The sequence below is a fragment of the Pelodiscus sinensis genome, chromosome 5, assembly GCF_049634645.1.
Source record: "Pelodiscus sinensis isolate JC-2024 chromosome 5, ASM4963464v1, whole genome shotgun sequence".
NCBI lineage: Eukaryota > Metazoa > Chordata > Testudines > Trionychidae > Pelodiscus > Pelodiscus sinensis.
In genome coordinates, this window is record NC_134715.1 from 85,169,976 (window position 1) to 85,197,547 (window position 27,572).

Genomic DNA, 27,572 nt, shown 5'->3' on the forward strand with positions numbered 1-27,572 from the left:
TGGGTGATGGGCACATTTCGAGTGGTTTGCAAGTTTTCCTAGGAAATACACTAAACCATGGATGCATACCAAAACTAACACACCCTCTTGTCAGTACAAATCTGGGCTAGAAATCTTGCAAAAACAATAGGTCCTGATGTTGCTGGAACATTCTGCTTCTGACCCCGGGCAGAGCTTGTAGTGTATAGGTAACCAAAAAGGACAAATGATGAGTAATGGGTTGTCTGAACAGTCTTAACATGCGTTCTTTGCCTCGATCTTCACGGACAAGGTCAGCTGCCAAATTACTGCTCTAGCCAATGCAGTATGGGAAGGAGGTGGGCAGCCCTCAGTGGAGAAAGAACAGGTTAGGAACTATTTAGAAAAGCTAGACATACACAAATCCATGGGTTTGGATTTAATGCATCCGAGGGCACTGAGGGAGTTGGCAAATGTCACTGCAGAGCCTTTGCCCATTATCTTTGAAAACTCATGGTAATTGGGAGAGATCCTGGATCATTGAAAAAAGGCAAATGTAGTGCCCATCTTTAAAAAAGGGAAGATGGACAATCCAGGGAACTACAGAGCAGACAGGCTTACCTCAGTCCCCAGAAAAATCATGGAGGGGATCCTCAAGAAATCCATTCTGAAGCACTTGGAAGAGGGGAAAGTGATCAGGAATAGTCAACATGGATTCACCAATGGCATGTCATGCCTGACCAATCTGATTAGCTTCTATGATGAAGTAACTGGCTCTGTGGATATGGGAAAGTCAGTGGATGTGATATACCTTGCCTTTAGCAAAGCTTTTGATATGATCTCCCACAATATTCTTGCTAGCAAGTTAAGGAAGTATGGATTGGATAAATGGACTGTAAGATGGATAGAAAGCTGGCTAGACTATCAGGCCCAGCGGGTAGTGATTAATGGCTCGATGTCAGGTTGGCAGTCAGTTTCTAGCAGAGTGCCCCATGTATTGGTTCTAGAGCCGGTTTTGTTCAACATCTTTATTAATGACCTGGATGAGGGGATGGATTGTACCCTCAGCAAGTTTGTTGATGACACTAAGCTAGGGGGAAAGGTAGATAAGCTGGAGGGCAGGGATAGGGTCCAGAGTGACCTAGGCAGATTAGAGGATTTGGCCGAAAGAAATCTGATGAGGTTCAACAAGGACAAGTGTAGCGTCCTGCACTTGGGACAGAAGAATCCCAAACATTGTTACAGGCTGGGGACCGACTGGCTAAGTAGCAGTTCTGCAGAAAAGGACCTGGGAATGAGAGTGCATGAGAAGCTGGATATGAGTCAACAGTGTGCCCTTGTAGCCAAGAAGGCTAATGGCATATTAGGTTGCATTAGGAGGAGCATTGCCAGCAGATGTAGAGAAGTGATATTCCCCTTTATTTGGCTATGGTGAAGCCACATCTGGAGTAGTGTGTCCACTTCTGGGACCCACACAATAGAAGGGTTGTGGATGCACTCTAGAGGGTCCAATGGAGGGTGACCAAAATGGTTAGGGGCTGGAGCGCATGACCTATGAGGAGAGGCTGAAGGATTTGGGTTTGTTTAGTCTACAGAAGAGAAGAGTGAGGGGGGATTTGATAGCAGCCTTCAACTTCCTGAAGGAAGGTTCCAAAGAGGATAGAGAAAGGCTGTTCTCAGTAGAGATGGATGGCAGAACAAGGAGCAATGGTCTCAAGTTACAGTGGGGGTGGTCTAGGCAGGATTTTAGGAAAAACTATTTCACTAGGAGGGTGGTGAAGCACTCCTAGTTACTTAGGAGTGGGTTACTTAGTGTGGCGGCACATCGGGGTTCCCCCCGCCTCCTGCACCCCCGTAGTGGCACGAACAGACTCCACCAGCCAGTAGAATAGAGGGAGTTTATTGCTTCTCCAGGATACAGCACAGCAAAGATATAATCTGGTTACAGGGCAGGCCTAGGATGCCTCAGTCCCCCTTGAGATGGGGGAGACTGGGCCCCTAAATCCCAGGCCCCCTTGCTTAGGCTGGTTCCTCCATGATTCCAGACAGAAACGAAAACTCTCTTCCAGCCTTGCCCCCCAGCCAGGTGCTGGTCTCCGCCTTCCTTCCTTTGTCTCCCTCCCTGGGAGGCTGAGCCTGGGTGTCTGGGTTAATACACATTTGGGAGAGTCAGTAAGAATCTCCCATCACAGCGCAGGGGGACCCCGGGTCACAGAGCAGACAGTCCCCCAACTACACCACACCTAGGAAGGTGGTGGAATCTCCATCCCTAGAGGTTTTTAAGTCTTGGCTTGACAAAGCCCTGTCTGGGTTGATTTAGTTGGGATTGGTCCTGCCTTGGGCAGGGGGCTGGACTTGATGACCTCCTGAGGTCTCTTCCAGCTCTATGATTCTATGTCAATACTCACCTTGTCCTCCACTTCCTTCATATCCACCTATAATCTGTTTTGTCTGCAGACTGTAGCCTGGATTATAAGGCTTTTATTGGGGCAAAGACTGTGTCCTAAGTGTTTGTACTATATAGTGCTTGGAACAATGGTGTCTTAGTGCTGATGGAGCCCGTAGGTGCTATTGCAATACAAAAATCATTATTGTTATTAAAAGTATTTATAAAGTATATTTTCAGTGCACTGTGTGTAATCCACACACCTTCTGGGTGTAGTGCACTGTCTCACCTAGTGGCAGTTAATTAGACCACTTACAGAGAGAACAAATGAGCCTGCTCTACAACCTTAGTTGAGCTGGCTTTTAGATCAAACAGTAGCAACTCATGCATTAAGTTACAGAGGTCCCAGGTTGGGTTCCCCCTGTTGGTGTTACAGATGCAAAAGGGTCCTAGGTAGTGCCTTCATTTCAAATATGCCTCAAAACCTGTGAGCTGATGTTATGCATTGTTCAGTGTTTTTATGAACTTGATGTGTGACTTGGTACTTATCCCCATGGTGTCATTACTCTATGAGCAGAAAGAATTCATTTTCTCCCTGGAATCTGAGTGAGCAGGTTGGGTATTTCAGATATATAGCCATTAAGATTGGCAGGGCTGGAATCCACACATTTGACTGGAAGGCCCTACAGATACAATGGGAACCCCAATATTTGAAAATTAGCACCTAGTTGAAGAGGCAGCTGAGCATGAGAAGACAGTATGTGTCTAGAGAACAAAGGCAACAGGTATTAGGGATAAGAGGAGCAGGGTTTATAGACACATGGGGGGCTCTCTGGGGACTGGGAGATAAAGAAAACTGAGAGATGAGTGATGGGTTTCAGAGAAGCAGATCATGACAAACTTTGGGCTTCCACCTCACTTCTGTCTCTTTCGTGTTAACCCAAGGACTTTTGGATTCTGTAGCTCAGGGGACTAATACATTGTTACCTTGCTTCGAAAAAGGCTGTCTGGTGTTACTGCAGATACTTATTGGAAGCATCACACCCTGAAGGCATAAAAAAAGGCTCCTGAGGGAGTCAGGCTTGGGTGGGCTTGCTGCGGGGAGCCATGGTATGAGATGGGGATTGCTGGTACATAAAGGCCCAGTTTTGGAGTCATGGAGGCCGTGCTCCTGTCCCTGCTGAGCCAATGGAACCCTCAAAGACCAGCACACTAACATGGTGCTCTCAAGAGTTGGTTCAAAGGCCAGCGCATAGACTACGCCCCGTCAGTTTATGACCACTTTTGCATGGTTTCCCATTACAAATGGCATGCCCTGCTGGCTGGAATTTTTTTAAATATCTAGTGAAAATTGGCAACGTTTTCACATTATACTTTCCCCATTTTTCAGTCAGCTCTAAGACACCTGGGCAGCTTCCTGAAGGGGAATGAAATATTCCAACAGCCCTTACAGCAGCAACCCTCTATTGCTACCTGCATCCAGAGCCTGGAGACAGTGCCTGCCTCCAGCTGAGACCCAGCCACTCTTTATGTGGCCATGGGCCATAGAAGCCATCTCTCCTGGATTCAGCAGCTCTCAGAAGTGCTCACTGCAGCTCCAACTATTGTGTTTTTCATACATTTCAATTTTAGATTAAAGAAAATCATACGAAAAAGACCATATGTAAAACTCTCTATGGGTATGTCTACACTACAGCGCTAATTCGAACTAACTTAGTTCGAATTAGTTAATTCGAACTAAGCTAATTCGAACTAATGGATCCAGACTAAAAAACTAGTTCGAACTAGCATGTCCACATTAAGTGGACCCTGAACCGGGCTTAAGGATGGCCGGAAGCAGTGCCGGCAGGACATCAGATTAGGACTTAGAGCGTGGAGCTGCTGCCTCAGGCTAGTCAAGGGCTGTGCTTAAAGGGACCCGACCCCCACCCCGGACAGACAGTTCTCAGGGGTGCCCCGCTTGCAAAGCAGTCCTGGCTTGGAGTGCCCCGAGTGCCCACACTGAGCACATCACAGCACTCAGCCATCAGACTGGCTGCACTTGCCACAGGCTGCCATCTGGGGACAGGGGGCAATTGGGGGGCAGCAGGAGAGCTTCCACCCCCAGAAGCCCACAGAGCCAGCCCAGTCCTCCCCATCGGGGGCTCGTACCCCATTCCTCCCTCACCTCCTTCCACTTACCCTTCCCTAGCCACCCTTCCTGATGTACAAAATAAAGAAAACGTGTGGTCAAAAATAGAATCTCTATTGAACAAAACTCGGGGAGACTGGGAAAAGGAGTTGGGAGAGGGGAAGAGAGAGGGTGGGAGAGGGGAGGGCAACTAAAATGATCAGAGGTTTGGAAGAGGTCCCATATGAAAAGAGGCTAAAGAGACTGGGACTTTTCAGTTTAGAAAAGAGGAGACTGAGGGGGGATAGGATAGAGGTCTATAAAAGCATGAGTGGGGTGGAGAGGGTGCATCAAGAAAAGTTCTTCATTAGTTCCCATAATAGAAGGACTAGCAGACACCAAAGGAAAGGAATGGGTAGCAGGCTCAAACTAGTAACAGAAAGTTGTTCTTCACAAAGCAAAGAGTCAACCTGTGGAACTCCTTGCTGCAGGAGGCTGTGAAGGCTAGAACTAGAACAGAGTTTAAAGAGAAGTGAGATAAAGTCATGGAGGTTGGATCCATGGAGTGGTATTAGCCAGGGGGTAGGAGTGGTGTCCCTGCCCAAAGTCTGTGGAAGGCTGGAGAGGGATGGCACAAGACAAATGGCTTGCTCACTGTCTTCGGTCCATCCCCTCCAGGGCCCCTAGGGTTGGCCGCTGTCGGCAGACAGGCTACTGGGCTAGATGGACCTTTGGTCTGACCCAGTACGGCCATTGTAAGCTCAGGGCTCAGTGTCGGGGGTCTCAGTGGACCACCTTGATTTTCATGTACACCTGCTCCTGGGTGGCCAGGCTGGCAGCTCTCCTGCCCTAGACGGCCACTTTCCTGTGCCTAGTGCAGAGGTCGTGGACGAGGTCCACGATGTCCGCACTAGCCCAGGCGGGTGCCCGCCTCTTGCGGTCCCGGGCAAGCTCCCGGGAGCCGCCAGCCTGGTCCCGGGAAGAGGGGGAGGGCTGGGGGGCATCGGGTGGCTGGCTCGAGCCGTGCCAGGTGCAGGGTCTGCTGGCTGGGTGCTGGCAGGCTTGCACCTGGCACGGGCATCGTAGCCAGCCCGTGCCCCTTTAAGGGGTCCGGGGCCGGGAGGGGGGCAGACGAGTTTTCCTGGTGTTGGCCAGAGTGGCCACCAGGGAAAGCTGGGGATGGCTAGCCTCCCACTAGTTCGAATTAAGGGGCTACACACCTAGCTTAGTCCTCGTAGAATGAGGCTTACCTAGTTCGAACTAAGCGCTCCGCTAGTTCGAATTAAGTTCAAACTAGTGGAGCGCTAGTGTAGCGCCTATCAAAGTTAATTCGAACTAACTTTGTAGTGTAGACATACCCTATGAGAGAGAGATTGAGGCAAAGTCTCTGCTCTAAGGAGATTTCAAAATTTTCAATGGCAGCGGGATCATTCTCCGGGGCTTGATCCAAAGTCAATGGAAAGGCTTCAATAAAAGTTCACTAAGGCTGGAATTATGTCTATTACGTATCCAGATAATGCTATTCACCCTTATTGTGCATCATCACCTTTATTATCATTAATAAATGTGTCAGTGGCCATATCTACATATTAAATTAAAAGTTCATTGTGCCATCTTTAGACAATCATCAGGCATAGATAAAGGCAACAAGGTGAAATAAGCTCAGAGAAATGGAAAGCAGTTATGGAACTCCATGGGCCAGCAAAATTATAGTGCATTATATATTTTAGAAATGAGCATTTATCTGTCTTTCTGTCCATCCATCAATAAATCTGTTTGTTCATATAATCATAGAATACTAGGACTGGAAGGGACCTCGAGAGGTCATCGAGTCCAGTCCCCTGCCCTCATAGCAGGACCAAATACTGTCCAGATCATCCCTGATAGACATTTATCTAACCTACTCTTAAATATATCCAGAGATGGAGATTCCACAACATCCCTGGGCAATTTATTCCAGTGTTTGACTACCCTGACAGTTAGGAACTTTTTCCTAATGTCCAACCTAAACCTCCCTTGCTGCAGTTTAAGCCCATTGCTTCTTGTTCTATCCTCAGAGGCCAAGATGATCAAGTTTTCTCCCTCCTCCTTATGACACCCTTTTAGATACCTGAAAACTGCTATCATGTCCCCCCTCAATCTTCTCTTTTCTAAAGTAAACAAACCCAATTCTTTCAGCCTTGCTTCACAGGTCATGTTCTCTAGACCTTTAATCATTCTTGTTGCTCTTCTCTGGACCCTCTCCAATTTCTCCACATCCTTCTTGAAATGCGGTGTCCAGAACTGGACACAATACTCCAACTGAGGCCTAACCAGCGGAGAGTAGGGCAGAAGAATGACTTCTCGTGTCTTGCTCACAACACACCTGTTAATGCATCCCAGAATCATGTTTGCTTTTTTTTGCAACAGCAGCACACTGCTGACTCATATTCAGCTTGTGGTTCACTATGACCTCTAGATCCCTTTCTGCTGTACTCCTTCCTAGACAGTTGCTTCCCATTCTGTATGTGTGAAACTGATTGTTCCTTCCTAAGTGGAGCACTTTTCATTTGTCTTTATTAAACTTCATCCTGTTTACCTCAGACCATTTCTCCAATTTGTCCAGATCATTTTGAATTATGACCGTGTCCTCCAAAGCAGTTGCAACCCCTCCCAGCTTTGTATCATCTGCAAACTTAATAAGCGTACTTTCTATGTCAATATCTAAATCATTGATGAAGATATTGAACAAAGCCGGTCCCAAAACAGACCCTTTCAAAACCCCACTTGTTATACCTTTCCAGCACGATTGTGAACCATTGATAACTACTCTCTGAGTACGGTTATCCAGCCAGTTACGCACCCACCTTATAATAGCCCCATCTAAGTTGTATTTGCCTAGTTTATTGATAAGAATATCATGCGAGACCGTATCAAACACCTTGCTAAAGTCTAGGTATACCACATCTACCGCTTCTCCCTTATCCACAAGACTCGTTATCCTATCAAAGAAAGCTATCAGATTGGTTTGACATGATTTGTTCTTTACAAATCCATGCTGGCTGTTCCCTATCACCTTGCCACCTTCCAAGTGTTTACAGATGATTTCCTTAGTTACTTGCTCCATTATCTTCCCTGGCACAGAAGTCAAACTAACTCGTCTGTAGTTTCCTGGGCTGTTCTTATTTCCCTTTTTATAAATGGGCACTGTATTTGCCCTTTTTCAGTCTTCTGGAATCTCTCCTGTCTCCCATGATTTTCCAAAGGTGATAGCTAGAGTCTCAGAGGGTATGTCTACACTGCCACCCTAGTTCGAACTAGGGTGGCTAATTTAAATATCCCAGGCTTCATTCGCATCTTGCTGGGCGCCGCCATTTTTAAATCCCCATTAGTGTGGACTCCGTGCCCACGGCTACATGCGGCATGGAGTAGGTAGTTCGAATTAGGCTCTCTAATTTGAACTACCAGTACACCTCGTTCCAGGGGCCAACGATGGGAATTGGGATAGCAATAACCCCATTGGGACAGCAGGGGGTAGGGGTGGAGAAAGGGGAAGCTATCTACTATATATTTCAGAGAGTTTGTCTATGCGTCTGTTTGTGTGTCTATCCCCCAGCAGGGGGACATGCATGAGTAGTGGGTAATGTAGGCAAGGGAAGACATTGCCTTCCCAAAGCTATCTGCACTGCCGGGTTGCCCCAGCCCTCCCAGTGGCCAGGAAGGGCGGGGCTTGGCTGGGGAGGTTATCGAAAGGGTATGATCTTGGGGGAAGGGCTGAGGTTTCAGACAGAAGGGGCAGGGCTTGTGCTTGCCTTCGCCAGCTGGGCCTTCACCCGCCATCCTGGGGACACGCACCCTTCCCTTGGTTGGGCCCAATGTAACTGCTGCAGTCTTGGACAGACAGATGCTTCTCATCTGGCCCCAAGCTGCTATAGTGAGAGGGGGTGAGGTTGTCCTCTCTCCCCAGGGCAGAGCCGCTTATCCCTAGCCCCAGCCCACAGCAATGATTTAAATGAAGAAAAACAAAACTTATTTGAGCTAAGGATTCAAGCAATACTAGGTAAATCTAATTGTGCATAAAGTTAATAGCATTTCAGTATACAACTTGGAATAATTTCATACTTCTATAGATTTTATTATTTTAAGTGTTCTGAACCAATGAGAAGTCCCCTCCCCCCCGCACTTCTATGAATGTTACCTTTGTTATATTGGATACTGGAAGAAATTCTGGCCCAATATAAGTCAATGGGAGTTTTGCTGTTGACTTCAATTAAGCCAGAATGTCACTCATTGCTGGATCTCAAAAATCCACCGAGAAAAATCACCTTTCACTGGTCTCACAGTATGTGAAGCCCATGGGAAGGTCTCTGTGGAAAAAAAAACAATTCAAATGAGACAATTACCCAGGCTTCTCTTACAAAATAGCAGTGCACTCCCTATCCAACTAAAGGAAGCAACAAACCACATGAGGAAGGTAAACTTGGAATCCAAAAGGAAAGGACTCCTGGTATTTATAAAAATGAGAAGTTCACACGGAAATTTAATTACAACACTGCTCCTCTTAAGTCTATTTCAGGATGCTCAGCATTTTGTTGACTTGCACACACAGGTTTGTTCCTGTTTAGTTTTGGAATGTCTCTTGGTTTCATCACTCTTAATCTTGAAAGCCTCACATTGCCACTTAGCAGTGCTCAATATCAATTGCTAGAGAACTTATAGAATCAAAAAGCCAAATGCTCAAGTCTACTGTACTGAATGGGAGTTTTGCCTGGCTTGCATCCACTAATCACCTCTGTGGAATTGGTATAATTTATCAAGCAGATATTTGAGTAGTTCTGTTTGGTTTTGCTTTTTTTGATTGCTAGCACTAGCAGCGTGGAGTTGTTTGGCCATAACAGTGCTGAGAGATTGGCCCAAAGGATGCAACAAGTGATTACGTCCTTGTGTCTCATAGCCATAAATAGCAGAACTAAAGCAAAGAGCAATCTCATCATCCTGTCATTGGAATGTATGACTGATTTGAATATTGGACCCTAACTAGTTTGTGCCTAATAATAAAAAATTATTCTTATGTAAGCGTGATAATTGTATCATGAACAAGATGGGAAGTAATATCACTTATACAGGCTATTAGTAAGGTCGTTAATATGATGCTTTTTAGCCACTTCCTTGCATTTGCTATCACCAAATGCCAAGGATATTTATGTGAAACTCCATTTACCATCCATAACCAATCATTAGAGACAAGACTAACTAGCAGGTGTTACTATCACTGCTGATCTCACACTGGTTTAAAGCAGCAGCAACTCCATCAGGGAGTTTGCAGTTTAGAGGTGCTATTAGACTGGATAGCTCAGGGAGCAGCCATGGGCAAATGTGTTCCCCCTCCCCCCCATTTTCCTGGTGAAATAATTGTCACCATTTCTTTTGGATGAAACCTTGCTGCCATTTTTAGGCACAATCTTACTACCATTATATTAAAGGCACAATGGCAAACCATCCTGATGCAAAGGAAAGATAAGAATAGTTAAAAGGCTAATATGGATCCATCAGCAGCTTTTTAATGACCAGAAACTTCAAAAGGAGCCCTATAAAAATTGGAAGAACAGCACAAGCATGTAGAAGCAAAATAAGAAAAACCGAGACACAAAAAGAGTTACATCTAGCAAGTGGCATAAAAGGCAAGAAGAAGAGGTTTAGGACCAAGAAAAAGATAAAGGAAAGTGTACACTCTCTACTTGGGGAAGGAGAGCTAACGGCTGATGACTTCAAGAAGGCCAAAGTGCTTAATGCCTGTTTGGCTTCTGTCTTCACCAAAAAACATCATGGTGACCAGATACTCACTATAATTAATATTAACAATGAGGAGGAAGAAATCTAAGCCAAAATAGGACAGGTTAAAATATTCAAATAATTTAGATTTATTATAGTTGGAAGGCACTGATGAAATTCAGCCTAGTGTATGTAGGGAACTAGTTGAAGCAATCTCCGAACTGTTAGTCATAATCTTTGAGAACACCTGGAGGACATGGGAGGTTCCCGAGGACTGGAGACGGGTAAACAAAGTATCAGACCCATCCTGTCCATTGGATGGTTTGGGACCAAGGCCCAGGGTAGCCTGGGGTATTATTGGGGAGGCCTGGTGTAGGCAGCAGAGGCTGGGCCTTCCCCTACACTCAGCTGTAGCATCTGAGGCTGGAGCCATGGGAAGAGGAGCTACCCAGTTCCAGCCCACTCCATTCCCCTGAGCAATGTGGCTGGGAGCTGGGCTCTGGGGAGCACAGAGGACTGAGGCCAGGTCGTTCTACTTCCTGTTGCCATGGTGAGTGCATGGGGGAGTCTGACCCCTGCTGCTGGAACTAGTCCCTTCTCCAATAATCCAGGTCACATTGCTCAGGGAAAGCGGGTTTGAGGGAAGGGATACAATGGATGTGAGTGGGGGTGGAGCAGGGGCAGGAAGAGGCAGAGCAGGGACAGGCATGGGACCTGGGGCAGAGTGGGGTTTCCCATGCCCTGCACTCCCCTAAGGATGGTACTGTATAGTACCTATCTTTAAGAAGAGGAACAATGATGATCCAAGGAATTTAAGACCAATGAATCTTAATTAGATGCCTGGGAAGACAGTGGAACAAATTATTAAACATTCAACTTTAAGCACCTGGAAGATATAGGGTTATAAGGCATAGCAAGCATGGATTTGTAGGAACAGATCATGACAGACCAACCTAATGACCTTCTTTAATAGGGTTACTGATTTAGTGGATGGGGGAAGGAGAGGAGGGAAATAGATGTGCTAGATCTTGATTTGAATAAGGGTTTTGACACAGTACCATGTAATATTCTTATAAGCAAACTAGGGACAAGCAGTGTATATGAAATTACTATAAATTAGATCTACAACTGGTTGAAAGACCATTGTCAAACAGTAGTTCTTAGGGGTTAGCTGTCAAAACTGAGAGGGCATATCTAGTGGAGTCCCAAAGGGATTGGTCCTGGGCCTGGTATTATTCAATATTTTTATTGAATGATTTGGATAATAGAGTGGAATGTATGAATGATACCAGTCTGTGAGGGTTTGGAAGCACTTTGGAGGATAGGATTAAAATTCAAAACAAATTGATGAATTGATCTAAATTCCACAAGATGAATTTCAATAAAGATAACTGCAAAATGCGTCACTTAGGAAAGAACTATCAAATAGACAACTACAAAATGGGGAATAACTGTCTTGGTGTTAGTACTGCTGAAAAGGATCTGGGGATTATAGTTGAAGAGGGAAGGGGAGGAGTTAAGGACAGGGATGGGGCGGAGCAGAAGTGGGAAGAGGCTGGGTAAGGTTGGGAGCTTGGGGGAAAGAGTAGAGTGGAATAGGGCCTGTGACAGAGGGCTGGTGTCGAGCACCTCCTGGATAGAGAGGAAGTCAGAGCTTATGGAGAAGTGGATTAACTACATTAATAGAATAAAACCTTTCCCTTGATGAAGGAAGTGGCTACCCTATAATTCTACAGTAACAGAAATGCAGCACTATAGCTGTGCTGGAGCAGCTGGGCTACGTCTACACTGGCCCCTTTTCCGGAAGGGGCATGTAAATTTCACCAGTCGTCGTAGGGAAATGCGCGGGGGATTTAAATATCCCCCGCGGCATTTAAATAAAAATGTCCGCCGCTTTTTTCCGGCTTTTAAAAAAGCCGGAAAAGAGCGTCTACACTGGCCCCGATCCTCTGGAAAAAGCGCCCTTTTCCGGAGGCTCTTATTCCTACTTTGAAAGTAGGAATAAGAGCCTCCGGAAAAGGGCGCTTTTTCCAGAGGATCGGGGCCAGTGTAGACGCTCTTTTCCGGCTTTTTTAAAAGCCGGAAAAAAGCGGCGGACATTTTTATTTAAATGCCGCGGGGGATATTTAAATCCCCCGCGCATTTCCCTACGACGACTGGTGAAATTTACATGCCCCTTCCGGAAAAGGGGCCAGTGTAGACGTAGCCCTGCAGTGTAGCCATGGCCTTAGATCACCTCTTTCCCTGTGTTGTGCTCCCATAAGGTATGTCTACATTTTATTCCTCTCTTGAGAAAGGAATGCAAATGCAGACACCCAAAATTGCAAATGAAGCGAGGATTTAAATATCCCACGTTTCATTTGCATAATCACGTTATGGCGCTATTTCACAATAGCGCTATTTTGAAAGAGAAAACAGGGTTATTTTGAGATAAAACCCTTCCCTCAAAATAACTCTTACTCCTCAAAAGTTCCTCTCGAGAGATGAATGAAATGTAGACATACCCATAGTTATAGTTAGCGTATTCATTCCAGCTTTTTTTATTTAAATATTTAGTAGATCATGCAAATAAGTTCAGGGTGGTCATGCATACATATAGGAGGGCAAATGAAAGTTCAGGGTGGTCGTGCATACATGTAGGAGGGCAAATGTAGGAGGGCAAAGTTCAGTCTGTCAAAGGACAGATAAGTGGTTGGCCATTATGGGTATGTCCACACAGCAACATTATTTCAAAATAACTTAGTTTGCGTCTACACAGCAGGCAGTTACTTCGAAATAATGTAAAAATACTGTCAAGCTGGAGGACTTCTTACTCTGACTCCTGTAACCCTCATTATATGAAGAGTAAGGGAAGTCAGAGGAAGAGTGCTCTATTTTGAAATAAGTGCTGTGTAGATGCTCCCAATTTTGAAATAAGCTATTTCAAAATAAGCTACACAATTGAAGTAGCTCAATTTGCCTAGCTTATTTCACACCCTATGTTGAGAATTTCCTAACTTTTTTATACTTCAATTCTAATCCTACTTTGAGTTAATTTTGTATTATTGTTATAATTTTGGAGATTGTGGACTGATACAAATTGTTATTAATCACCTACAGCACATAAATTATCCTGGATTGCACCGTTGCTCAAATCAATTTTCATGAAACTAGTCAACCCCTTTTCCTTTTCAGAATCCTTCCTAAGCCTAGATAATATAAGCCCTTAGCTTTTCCCCACAAATTACTTTGAACTTTCTAATCAGAGATTAAACCTGCTTTCCAGTAGCTATCTACGCTATCTCACTCATGTCATTCCAGCTGTAAGGACGTGCTCCTATGCTAAGCCGGATTTTTCAGCTTGCTATCTACACCTGTTTATTACCTGAAATAAGAAAAGATGCCCAAACCTCCTCGCAACAGCACTATGTTTATTTTCAAGGCTTAAGCTCTAGATCGTGAGAGCCTCAAGAGACTAAATTTCAACTTGCTATCCTGATTCGTGGCCTCTGGGTGTTTGCTTTAAAAACAAAACTGTCACTGATGTCCCTAGAAAACAGAGCTCTGTGCTTCAGTTACATTGTAGCAGTTACCTGATATTAGGGCTAAAATGAGTGTGAATGTCAGTGTTAATTGAGGTCAACTTCGGGCATGTTTTATTGGTTTCTGATTGCTACTATTACAACCATTATTGCTTTTGGTTACCTTTCTATAACCTCCTTTGGTCTAAATTCATTATGTGGACTCCTTCCCCGCATGGTAAACAGGGATTGAGAGAGAAAAAGGATGGGGCCTGCAATGGGAGTTTTGCCATTTCACCAGGTAGGAGCAGCCTGATAGTGCTGTAAGAAGGTATCATAGTGCTCATCTGGTAAAAAGTTTACACTGGAGCCAGGCTACATGCATGAGATGCGTCAGAGTAATTTCAGAAGCTTAAAAGTTCCATAGGGCTTTGTGGGAGAGACATCATATAGGGTGCATCTACACTGCAGGACTTAGCTCAAAATAAGCTACGCACATTGAGCTACATCAATTGTGTAGCTTATTTTGAAATCGAAATTGGTATTGTCTACACAGCACTTATTTCAAAATAGAGCACTCTTCCTCCGACTTCCCTTACTCCTCATACAATGAGAGTTGGAATAAGAAGTCCTTCAGCTTGACAATATTTTGATTTTATTTCAAAATAAGTGCCTGCTGTGTAGATGCGGACTAAGTTATTTCAAAATAACGCTAGTTATTTCAAAATAATGTTGCGGTGTAGACGTACCCTAAAAAGTCATAAAAGTTGTACAATTAAAATATCTAATTGGGTATCTAGTCCACCTCCATGCCAATTCAATATTAGTCTTTTTTGTACGTTAGCAATTTTTTTTTGTCCAGGCTCATTTGAAATTAAAAAATATAGACGTTGCCAACTCATTTGCTATGGGTAAGAGCTCCCCAATATACAGAAAAAAATACACCAGCGATAGGGAGAGAGAGCACAGTGAATAAAAAGAGTGAGGAAATATAAGAAGATGACTAGAATCTGGAAATTGTTTGGAAGAAAAAGGAGAAATGAAAGGAGAAGGGTTTTCCCGGAAAAATAAAGTATACTTTTTTTAAATGATTAGCCATTGCACCACAAAGACCTTGGTCTGTCCCACTGGAGGAGAAAAGGGACAGTGATACTGGTCTCACTGCATAGTATCTGTGACTATATCCACATAAGAAGAGCATCTTGGATGACAGAAACCTAGAAGCTGGGTCTGCCTTTCAAAAGTGTGAGTGTTCACTATTCCCTCAGAAAGGCTGCCCTGACAAGCTCAGTGAAGGCACATTCATATTTCCCATCTTCTAACCACAATAATTTAACATGCACTGAAGTGTAAATTCTGGCATATTCTACTTACCCACTGACTTAGAATGTCCATAGAAAATCTTTTAAAACAACGAATAGTCTTGTAGCACCTTTGAGACTAACAAAATATGTAGATGTTATCATTAATTTTTGTGGGCACAATCCACTTCTTCAGATGAATGTAGTAAAATATATCCTACATATATCACGTAGGCATACATTATCTGTATATTTTTGCTCTATATGGGACAATTGGTTACACTGTCCTCATATGCAGCCTGTTTCGATTTCAAATTCCAACTCATCCTACAGCTGAAGGGAACGTCTCTCTAAACTCAACTAAAGATCTTTTTGCTCATTCAGTGACACAGAAAAAGTACCTTATTTTCCCCTGCTGCAGCTTCTCTGGTTTGATAAAAGAAGCTATGCTACCCTCCATTTTCTTTTGGAAAAAAGCTAATTTTTTGTGTTGATATGTATTGGAACCATTGATCTGCTTTTGGTGTCTTTCAAGGGCCTGGCATTCAGGAATAGCAATACATTATTTCCTTTGTATAAAATGTCTTTCTTCTCCAATAAAGTTACTGTTCTTAACCTTAAAGGATCAAGATTAGATATGTGATGGTGGTGGCTGGCATTGGTATTCGCTTTTGGCTTCTCTTAAGCATTTGGTGAAGTTTCTCCTGGGGAATATGATCCTATTCCCATCCAGTGTCAAAGCCCCAGGAAGCCATCCTTCAAGAAAAGCTATGAGCTTTCTTTCTTCCTGTGCACGATAGGCAGCCCCACCAATCTCAGCTTTTGTGCACGCAACTCCCAATAGCTCAGGTTTAGCTGACAACACCTCATTTTCCTTGACAATACTGCTAGATAAAGCTGATTGCTGCTTCTGATTCTCTTTCTATTCCTGTGTTAACTTGCTTCCATCAGTTCATCTGTTTTTATTTCTCTTTTTCCCAATTCACATCTCCATTGTGTTTTTACTCTTAAGACAAATTACTGAAACTTAGTATCCAGATGCTGTTGCTTGCTGAGTATCACTTAGTTTCTTAATAACTTTTTCTAGGCTATTATAAATACTTCCTCTGGGTGATGGGCAGCTGCCAGAGGAATTGCTTTTAGCTACATGCTGTTATGGTGGATGTGGACTCCATATGTGAAAGAAATCCTGTTGCTGTGTCTTTGATTTACGTCACAAGAGCTTTAAAAGAGCGCATGGACAGGGAACAATGTTGGCAACCAGACTTTTCAAGGCATAGAAGAGGTTTTAAAATGTTCATTTAGTACACTCCATTTGCTCTTTTCTTTCCAGAAGTAGTGGGTCTGCTAAGTTGCCTGTCTTTCATGGTTTTCATCCCATGGTTTATCACTCCTGCATGCGTCAGGCAGGAGACAACTGTTACAATCTCAAGAGGAACTGAATACTCACCAGTATTATTGGCCTCAGTAGTGTCACATAAAAAGTCATATGTGGGGCCTGCAGCTCAGCAGATTATGATGGAAGTTTCCATCCCTACGGTATACAGCTTAGCATAGCCTGGGACTCTGCAAGCACAAACAGCAGCTGGGCTTTATCAGCTTTAACCCATGCCTTGAGCTGGGAAACTATTAAGTGGCAAACAAGTGATTCTCGGTTCCGAGCCCCGTGGGAACCTTAAGAGTGGTGTTGGACCAGCTCGCGGACACTCGGTAAACAACTGTGCCTGGTGAGTCTCACCAGGGACCTAGACGTCAGAGGGTGCCCTGGATTCCCCCAGCTGGAGCCACATCCACTGTGGCCTGGTGCAAGGTGACAGGAATGGGACTCCCCTCAGATTGAAGGGACATAAATATTTCTAAGTGCCTGTTACTCTCTTATGCATTGTTCTGCCTGTGCTTATTGATGTGTCACTTTGCAGCAGCTGTGTAGCCATCTGGCAGTATTAACTCTGTAATAGTAGTGACATAGTGAGATTAATAAAAGCAACTATCCCTAATCGATTCTGTTGTGAGGCAAATCCATAATCATGTTTGGCCATGCTCCTGTGAGTTGACAAGTAGGATAAAGCTTAGTGCCTTTGTATCTAGGGGAGAAACCAGGTGGCAAGTGGCAAGGAGAACATTATCCCTTGCCCCTTGAATGAAGTGAGGAATACTTATGTTGATGGGTGTACTTGGCAGGCCTGATGTTAGGAGTGGTCTACAGAGACAGCTGACAAGAGTGCTGAATTTTCCAGGGAAGTTCCAACTACCAGTGCCTACCCAATATGGAAGCAGCTATGCTGATACCACTGTACCAATGCAGCTTCTGTTGGACTATACTTTACACTACCATGGACATATTTTAGGGTGTGGGATAAGGGAGAGAGAGGATGCCGATCAAATGACACCTCCTCATATCAACAGGAGCAACAGGGTTAGGAGCTGCCACATCACCATGGCCCAGGCTCTCAGCTGGGACAACCTGTTTAAGGAAACCCTTCTCATTGTCAATTCAACATGACTTTGTTGGGATGACAAACCATAGAAATGTGCCAAAGTGTGAAAAGAGGAAGATCTTTTGGCATCTGTTAAAGAGTGTGATCTATTCAGAATGGAGACACACAATGGGGTTTCATCACCTGTGTCACCACGAGGTGTACAGATAGTTCGGAATGGCTTGCTAGTTCGAACTATCTAGCCCGTGCCGCGTGTAGCCGCGCGGCACGGGGTTCGAACAAGACGGCATTTTAAAATGGCGCCGGCCGGCTTATGCAAATGAAGCCCGGGAAATTCAAATCCCAGGCTTCATTTGCAAGTGCGGTATGCCTACATTACCACCCTAGTTCGAACTAGGGTGGTAGTGTAGACATACCCTTTGGCTATGTCTAGACTGCAGGCTTCTTTCGAAAGAGGCTCTTTCGAAAGAGAGCGTCTAGACTGCACGGAGAAATTTCGAAAAAGCGGCTTGCTTTTTCGAAAGAAAGCATCCAGTGAGTCTGGATGCTCTCTTTTGAAGAAGCCCTATTTACATTGAAGAACGCCTTCTTTCGAAAGAGGAACTTTCGAAAGAAGGCGCTCTTCCTCGTGAAATGAGGTTTACTGCCATCGAAAGAAAAGCCGCGTTCTTTCGAATTAATTTCGAAAGAACGCGGCTTGAGTCTGGACGCAGGGGAAGTTTTTTCGAAAAAAGGCTACTTTTTTCGAAAAAAACCCTGAGTCTGGACACAGCCTTTGACTGAAAAAAGCTGTAATTAATAAAAACAAGCCAATGGTTCTTTTACAACAATTCAAGCTTGACTTTCAAAAGTGGCTTCTTAACTTGATTTGTTGACAGACCCCTTCAAAAAAGAATATCACCATTGGTCTTTAAAGTTGCACTTCTGTTGATTGAAGTTACTTTAAGGATCATCTTTCAGTAGGAAAACAAGCTTAGCATATAAACCACTCTGGCCAGTGTTTATCCAAGCAAATTGTGAGGACAGAATTTAGGTGCATATAAACACTTAATTTCATGGGGTATTAGTCTGTAGTTCCATGAATCAACAGGGCACTAAGTACTGTGTACTTCAAGCTGCCACTGAAACATGATGATGTATGTGACAAATGATGCTGGGGAATCTGAAATGTTGGATGACATGTTGTATTTATTTTCTATATAAATATTTCCACTGTCAGACAGTCTCTAGCTTTTAATCCTTTTGCCTACACAGACACTTTGCAATGGTTTAAGGAAATAAGAAAGTAAAAATACCATGTAAAACTTTTAATCTAAAGATACCAGTTTCTGTACAAACTGAGATCAGAAAGTGAGGCACAGAGAACTTCACCAAGGTCACAGAGTGAGTCAATGACTGAGCCAAGAACAGTAACTAAATATTGCATGTCACAGCCCCATGCTCGGTTCACTAGACTACATTTGCCACTCAGCTCATTGTTGTCAATTGGAGTGTTTCTGTGGGTTCATTGAGCGGGTTTAAGGTCTAAATAAATATTGGATTGCTGACTATTTCCTGAGATGAATAAATGCATTGAGTGAGAGAATGAATACACATGGAAAAGGATACAGCCTTCGTTGGACTTTCCCAGTCTGGTTTAAAAATGTAAAATGTCTGGATTTGGAGGAATGGAGAATGATGCCTTTGAAAGCAGAGTGGCAAAGTGAAGAGGGAAGGTACAAAATGAAAGTCCAGGAGACAATCACTTTCGCCTGGACTGTGTTTGTTTAGAAATGGAAAACTTTTTTCTGGGTCTTCAGTATTTGTACTTAACATGGCTTCAAAGCCAATCAATATTGGGCTTAAGGAGAATGCTTAGAAGAAGGTATGTTGGGGGAATGATTAATGAGACCTAGTGTTTCATTTTTCTAAATTGTTTGCTTTCATTTTGTAAGTTTGCTTGGAGCTTTAATTATGCAGCTATTTTAGAATAAAAAAATGCATATTTTTATTTGTATTAAATATCAGTGGTGTATGATTTTGCTGTTTAACCCTAAAAATAGTGCTGATAATCTATCTCAGAGTACTCTCTAGGGCTATGTCTACACTACAGAGTTTTTTCAGAAATTTTTCCAAAAAACTCGTGGAGCGTCCACACCTCAAGCGCGTTTTTGCACAAAAAAATCAAAAGAATGGAGGGGTTTTTGTGCAATTGGTATTCTTCTTTCTACAAGAAAGAAGGCTTTTTGTGAAAGAGTTCTTTCACAGAAAGGTACATGTGGATGGGGAAGAGGAGACTTTTGCGCAAAAAGAGGAAAGAGGAAAAAGCACAGACACCCTGGTGGCCATGCTGTGCATACCATTTAGTGCTTACTTTTGAGAGAGTGTCCATGCAGTCTGGATGCTCTCTTTCACAAAAGTGCATCGCTTTTTCAATGCATTTTTGCTGTGTGGACACGCTCTTACGCAAGAAGTTTTTGCGGAAAATCTCTTCCGATAAAAGTTTCTTGCTCAAGAAGCCTGCAGTCTAGACGTAGCCTAGTTCTTTGACGAAATGACAGGAAGCAAAGGGGCTAAAATAAAGGGGTAAAACTAGGGGTCAGAGAGAGGAACGTGTATTACTTCTCTGAAAAAAAATTTAAGCAAACATTCTAAATATATCTTTGCTGCTTTGATTTATTGGCAGGGAAATGTTTGTGATGCAGGCAATACAATTTGAGGAAAAGCCTAGGCCTTTCAGTACAGGTAGTGAAACAGACTGGTGGCTGTAGCAAGGTGGGGTAGCAGCTACTACTTTTGATCAGTTCAAAGAACTACCATGAAGATGCCTCAGAAGGGAATTCCATAACTGGTCTCCGGAAAATGAGGAGTTAAGATGCTGGGTGGAGATACTCAGGATGGCATCAGGATGAGCCTCAGATACCAGAATTGGGAGAGCTGATGCTTTAGTTACTGACCCTGAATACACCCACTACCAAACAACCCTACCTAAACTTAAATGGGGTTCCTATGCATTGAACCGCCATGCCCTGGCTGGGCTCCAGCACTTACCTTGGCCTTTACCCCTATTGTACCCCTTCCAGCATGACAATAAACAGAAACAAATGAGTCACCCCACAGCTGTATTAAGGCTCTATTTCTTCACAGACATTTGTTGGGCTATGCCCTAAACCGAGTGCATAAGTTGATAAAGAGGCACCTGAGTCCTTTTTTCATGTGAGTCAGCATCAGACCCTCCTTCTTTCAAAGAGGAGCAGTCAAGCAGCAGTTGTCTACTTCCTGCCACCCTCAAGTAGCTGATGACTCAAACTACTGCTCTCCGCTCTGGTCTGCCATCAACTGAACTGGGTTTCCTCCCTTTTAAGCTCCTCCCACTAATTCTGACATCTCTCACAGTTGTGGCGGTAAAGGGCCAAACAAGCCCAAATGAGCTCATAAGCCTTGTGTTGTCAAGTGTGGAATTGGTATGACCTATCACGGGGTGTCAGCCCTCATGCTCTAGATGCTTTCCAAATGAGTAATCATCCAATTACAATCTGTCTACCTAAAATTACATCTGAAATTTCAATTGAATTCTTGTTCTCTTCCCATCCTCAACTTTTGTCAAATGTTATCATGCACGTTCACTCCAGAGGAGGCCACATTTCAGGGACTGGATTAAATCATTCCTGCACCCACAGAATATAGGCTATTTGGTGGTGTTTGCAGAATGTTTGATGTCCTTGGCTGGAAAGCACTACAATATGTGCATAGTAGTTATCATTATCTGTATTGCAGCAAAGAATCTGTATTGCAGCAAAGCAAAATGAAAAATGACTTCCTGTTTCCTTTCTCATATCCACTGAGTCTTAACACTCAGAATCTGAACCTGGAGCAAAAGTATTCAAAAGTGTGAATCGATCACGGTAATACCTTAGTTTGCAGTGCCAGAAAACCAAATAAAGAATTTAAGTAGAGGGTAAGAGAGGGGAAATGAGATGTAGTGAGATTAAAATGAACAAAAATTAAGAGAATGTTGCAGTGCCCCATTCAAATTATTATTTCACATTTCCTTAATAACCAAAAATAGAAGAGCCACTAACATGTACACATCTGTAAAACTGTACGTAGCACATGCATTTAAGTTATAATTAATAGGACTAGATTACATATGGAAGGGACACCATCAATTTTAAAATCAAATTTCTGTCTATATTGGAAGATAGCAAAAGACATTATTGAAAATCAAAACCACCTCTAATTTTCCCATCTGTAATTTTTAATTTATGTTCTAAGTTTTGGAACTGAGAAAGATGGGAGAAAGAACTGAGAATTCATAATTTTCATTTTACTGTATGTACAGATTTTTATTTGATGTATATCATGGTCTCTGAGCACTGTATTCATGCAAGTAAACACAAAATTAATTCAACTGAAAACAAAAAGACATCTGTTTCTGTCTTTCTTACCCCATTTTGTAGCAATTTTTAATTTCTATTTGTTTTTTAAATAAATGATAATTGTGCATTACTGAGGTTATGACAAAGGCATGGTTCATACGTGACTTTGTTCAGAAGATGTTGAGATTCAAGGTCAAGCCGGCTGTGTTTTGGAAGTGAGCTTCACAATTATGGGCCAGCTGCTGAAAAAGCTGTCTCCTCACCACACTACTTGAGATTGACACTTCCACTGTTTCTGTACAAAATAACTGTTGTTGGAAGAATGAGGAGCTTGGTCCTTGAATAACTTGGAGGGCTTTGAAGATGAAAACTGAAAACTTTGAATTTGACCCTTTTTTGAATAGGAGGTCAATGAAGATAGTGGAGCAGTGGGTAGGGGTGCTCCTGACAGCCCCTATTGCTGAGTAAGTGGGATCCACCAATGGACATAGTCTAATCCTATTAATTATAAACCAGCCAGAACTAACCATGTCACTGATATATGTTTGATTATATTCCGTTTATGTATTTGCTATCTCTGTATTTATCCAGTGGGCACACTTGAAAGATCTACTGTTCCCAGAAATATTTCTTGTCTACATAACTGGGATTGCCAATGTAAATCACAGAATCTTTCAAAATGATATGAATTTTGAAGAATATTCACCATATAAGAAAGCTAGGTTGCATTCAGTTACAATCCATACTAGTTTCATGCCCAGAATTGCTTTCCATGGTCCACTGAAGTCAATGGGAATCCATCTTTGGATTAGATTCTATAGGAGACTATTTTTTAAATCCATTACATATAATTTATAAGCAAATTATTTTAAAATAAAAACATGTTACATAACATGTCATAACCCATTTATTTTCCAGAGGGAATACAACATCATATCAGTCATAATCCATTTATTTTCTAGAGGGAATTCAACATCATATCAGGAGATGCCTGACAGTGACTCTTGTAAGATATGCCATTTTAATTTTTTTTCAAAACAAGGTCAGCGGGGCTGCTACTTCCAGGAAGCAATCTATTTTTAATATTGCAAATGCTTTCCTGTTTTCTTTTCTTCAAGATTTCACAGTGCACATAAAATTCCAGTGGTTAATCAATATTTTTCCCCTTGGACACAGTACACAATTAGGGAGATCAACATTTAATTAAAAGAAACTTTTACAAAAATTTCTGGGTTGCATCAATCGCACTGGATAACACTGATATTCTGTAAAGCTTACAAATGTCACCATTGTTATATGCCTTGCAGCTGCTAAGAAATATTGGGATTGTATGTGTTCAGTATGCAGAATATATGTGTTCTGAGAGTGGTCAGGACATATTCAGTTATATTATCTATTTGATCCTTTTTAGTTATTATTGAATCAGAAATGAAAGAAACCTGTAACCAGTGCCTACTGAAATAAACGAAAACAAGCCTTTCACACAGAAAGCAGCAAAAACACATCCTGGATTTGCCCTGGTGAATGCTTATTTATAATGTGCTGGGGACATCCTTTCCAGATTCTTGGCCGGCACATTGGAATGACCAAAGAAAAGATCCTTTCCCAGGAATTAGGCAGATCCCAGTGGATATTGGAATAGGATTTGGGGAGTAAAGGGAGTACTGGGTGTATATTCATGGAGTTCAGACATGAGCAGTACAACACGTAGTTCCTGTTCTATTGTGATTCAGTAGCTAGATTTAAGGAGTTTTCCAGTATAGTGATCTATTTTATTTGGGTCCCTTTCTCTCACCCATAAATCTGGAACCTGAACATCTCCATAGATCATGAATTTCCAAAAACTTTTTTCCACCCAGAAAATACCAAATACAAATATCTAGCTTACCCTAAACTGAGGTGTTTATTATTAAGCAATAGCCTAGGTTTCCACCTTTAGTTATGCATGAACCTTTGTTTGATACTAGTCATTGAAGTCGTTGGCTGACACAGTGACCTAAAAATTAGAGTGATGTGTGCAATCAGAAGATTCTGCATCCATTTTTGATCATGCCAAATGCTTGCCAACATAATCCTTAATATAAGGAGCTTAGGATAGAAATGTCCTGAAATATGTGTTAATTCTTGAGCCCTTCACACTACATTTTCCACTACATATCCATTGGGTGCAGAAAAAAAAAGAGAAAAAAAAGCAAAACAAAAAATAGCCTCAGGGCAGGAAATGAATCACTCTTGCTTTGAGTGTGCTAACTACAGATACTGCAAACATACAGAACCGTTTTGAAAACTTTCCAAAGACAGTGCACTGTTAAAACTATAAGTGCAGCAGTCTAATATGTATTCTGGGGATTTGAATGTGTTTGTTACATGACTCTTTGAGAAACAAACACACAGAGCATGCAGTATAAACTTGTGGATATGTTTGGAAGGAAACTTTTTTTTTTGTATCTTGACATCCCCCTAAATCCACTTTCTTCTTTTCCCCCTTCCTATCTTTCACCTCACCATGAGCCTGTAATGGCCAGGGTTTCTTTCCCAAGAAGGAATTTGCAGAATACTGAACTGAGAAAAGGTGTAATTCTTATTAGAGTATTGTTATGTTGCTAGAGGCAGCAGCTGCTGCGTGAGTAGTTTATTGTTACAAAAGAGTTGGATAAATTCCATCTGCAAACATGTGGCTAGTTTTCCCTACATGAAAAATAAGGTGCTTTCCCACAACCTAATCTGATGTTTTGGATTTTTCAGGTTTCACATAAATCTCTGCTAATTTGCCACCACACATTCAAGTCTTGTAATGAGCCAAATTCTGAGTCGAAATATATGTGTGAAATCCCACTTGTTTCAGCAGGATTGCATATATATAACTGAGCCCAGACTTTGGCTCACTAACTTTTCAGACTTTATATTTATCTACTTTATATTCAACTGGATAACTTTTATGCATCATATTTGCAGACAAATTGTGAGCTATGGGGTTAAATTCTGTCCTGACACACACCATTTAAACTCTCTGGACTGATTAGAGTTACATGGGGTGCAGTTAGTTCGAACTAGGGAAAAATTCGCCCCTTTAGTTGGAAATATTTGGCCCATTACCATTCATGGTGATAATGTTGCTCCATTATACCTTTCAGGATGTGCAAAAGGTAACCTAATATAAGAATAGATTGACTTGATGTTGTGGTTGGTGTTTGCTACAGGCCACCAAATCAGGTGGATGAGGTAGATGAGGCTTTCTTCGGACAACTGAGCGAAGCTTCCAGATCGCAGGCCCTGGTTCTCGTGGGGGACTTTAATCACCCTGACATCTGCTGGGAAACCTATATGGCAGTACACAGGCAATCCAGGAAGTTTTTGGAGAATGTTGGGGATAACTTCTTGACACAGGTGCTGAAGGATCCAACCAGGGGCCGTGCGCAGCTTGACCTTCTGCTCACAAACAGGGAGGAACTAATAGGGGAAGTGGAGGTGGGTGACAACCTGGGAAGCAGTGATCATGAGATGGTAGATTTCAGGATCCTGACCAAAGGAAGAAAAGAGAGTAGTAAAGTACACACCTTGGACTTCAAAAAACCAGATTTTGACTCCCTCCAAGATCTGATGGGCAGAATCCCCTGGGATGTTAACATGAAGGGGGAAGGAGTCCAGGACAGCTGGCAGTATTTTAAAGAAGCCTTATTGAAGGCACAGAAAGAAACCATCCCGACGCGTCGCAAGAGAGGCAAACATGGTAGGAGACCGGACTGGCTTACAGGGGAAATCCTTGGTGAACTTAAGCACAAAAAGGAAGCTTACAAAGAGTGGAAACTTGGACAAATGACCAGGGAGGAGTTTAAAGGTATAGCTCGAGAATGCCGGGGGGTTATCAGGAAGGCGAAAGCGCAAATGGAATTGCGACTGGCTAAGGATGTGAAGGATAACAAGAAAGGTTTCTACAGGCATGTTAACAAGAAGAAGGTGATCAGAGAGGGTGTGCGGCCCCTAATGGATGAAGGAGGTAACCTAGTGACTCAATGCTTTCTTTGCCTCTGTATTCACGGACAAGGTCGGCTCCTGGACTTCTGCGCTAAGTGATGCAAGATGGGATGAAGATGGACAGCCCGTGGTGGGTAAAGAACAGGTTAGGAACTATTTAGAAAAGCTAAACATACACAAATCCATGGGTCCGGACTTAGTGCATCCGAGGATACTGAGGGAGTTGGCAAATGTCATTGTGGAGCCTTTGGCTATTATCTTTGAAAAGTCGTGGAGATCGGGAGAAATCCCTGATGACTGGGAAAAGGCAAATGTAGTGCCCATCTTCAAAAAAGGGAAGAAGGATGATCCAGGGAACTATAGGCCGGTCAGTCTTACCTCGGTTCCTGGAAAAATCATGGAAGGGATCCTTAAGGAATCCATATTGAGGCACTTGGATGAGAGGAAAGTGATTAGGAATAGTCAGCATGGATTCACAAAGGGCAAGTCGTGCCTGACCAATCTGATTAGCTTCTATGATGAAGTAACTGGCTCGGTGGACATGGGGAAGTCAGTGGATGTTATATACCTTGACTTTAGCAAGGCTTTTGATACGGTCTCCCACAATATTCTTGCCAGCAAGTTAAGGGATTGTGGATTGGAAAATGGACGGTAAGATGGATAGAAAGATGGCTAAAAGGCCAGGCCCAGCGGGTAGTGATCAATGGCTCGATGTCAGGATGGCGGTCGGTTTCTAGCGGCGTGCCCCAAGGTTCGGTTCTAGGACTGGTTTTGTTCAATATCTTTATTAATGATCTGGATGAGGGGATGGATTGCACCCTCAGCAAGTTTGTGGATGACACTAAGCTGGGGGGAGAGGTAGATACCCTTAAGGGCAGAGATAAGGTACAGAATGACTTAGACAAATTGGAGGATTGGGCCACAAGAAATCTGATGAGGTTCAACAAGGACAAGTGTAGAGTCCTGCACTTGGGACGGAAGAATCCCAAGCATAGTTACAAGCTGGGGACCAACCGGTTAAGTAGTAGTTCTGCAGAAAAGGACCTGGGGGTTACAGTGGATTAGAAGCTAAATATGAGTCAACAGTGTGCCCTTGTAGCCAAGAAGGCTAATGGAATATTAGGCTGCATTAACAGGAGCATTGCCAGCAGATCCAGAGATGTCATCATTCCCCTTTATTCGGCTTTAGTGAGGCCGCATCTGGAGTATTGTGTCCAGTTCTGGGCCACCCACTACAAAACGGATGTGGACACATTGGAGAGGGTCCAGCGGAGGGCAACCAAAATGATTAGGGGGCTGGAGCATATGACTTATGAGGAGAGGCTGAGAGACTTGGGTCTGTTTAGTCTGCAGAAGCGAAGAGTGAGGGGGGATTTGATAGCAGCCTTCAACTTCCTGAAGGGAGGTTCCAAAGGGGATGGAGAGAGGCTGTTCTCAGTAGTGACAGATGGCAGAACAAGGAGCAATGGTCTCAAGTTGTGGTGGGAGAGGTCCAGGTTGGATATTAGGAAAAACTATTTCACTAGGAGGGTGGTGAAGCACTGGAATGGGTTACATTGTTTAGTGGAGTCTCTATCCCTAGAGGTGTTTAAGTCTCGGCTTGACAAAGCCCTGGCCGGGTTGATTTAGTTGGAATTGGTCCTGCCTAGAGCAGGGGGCTGGACTTGATGACCTTCTGAGGTCTCTTCCAGTTCTATGATTCTATGATTCTATGACTTTCTTTTGAGAAGACTTCACTGTGATTTCTATTATATCTGTTCAAATCTGGCTGGAATAATAGGTGACTCAGCTAGGG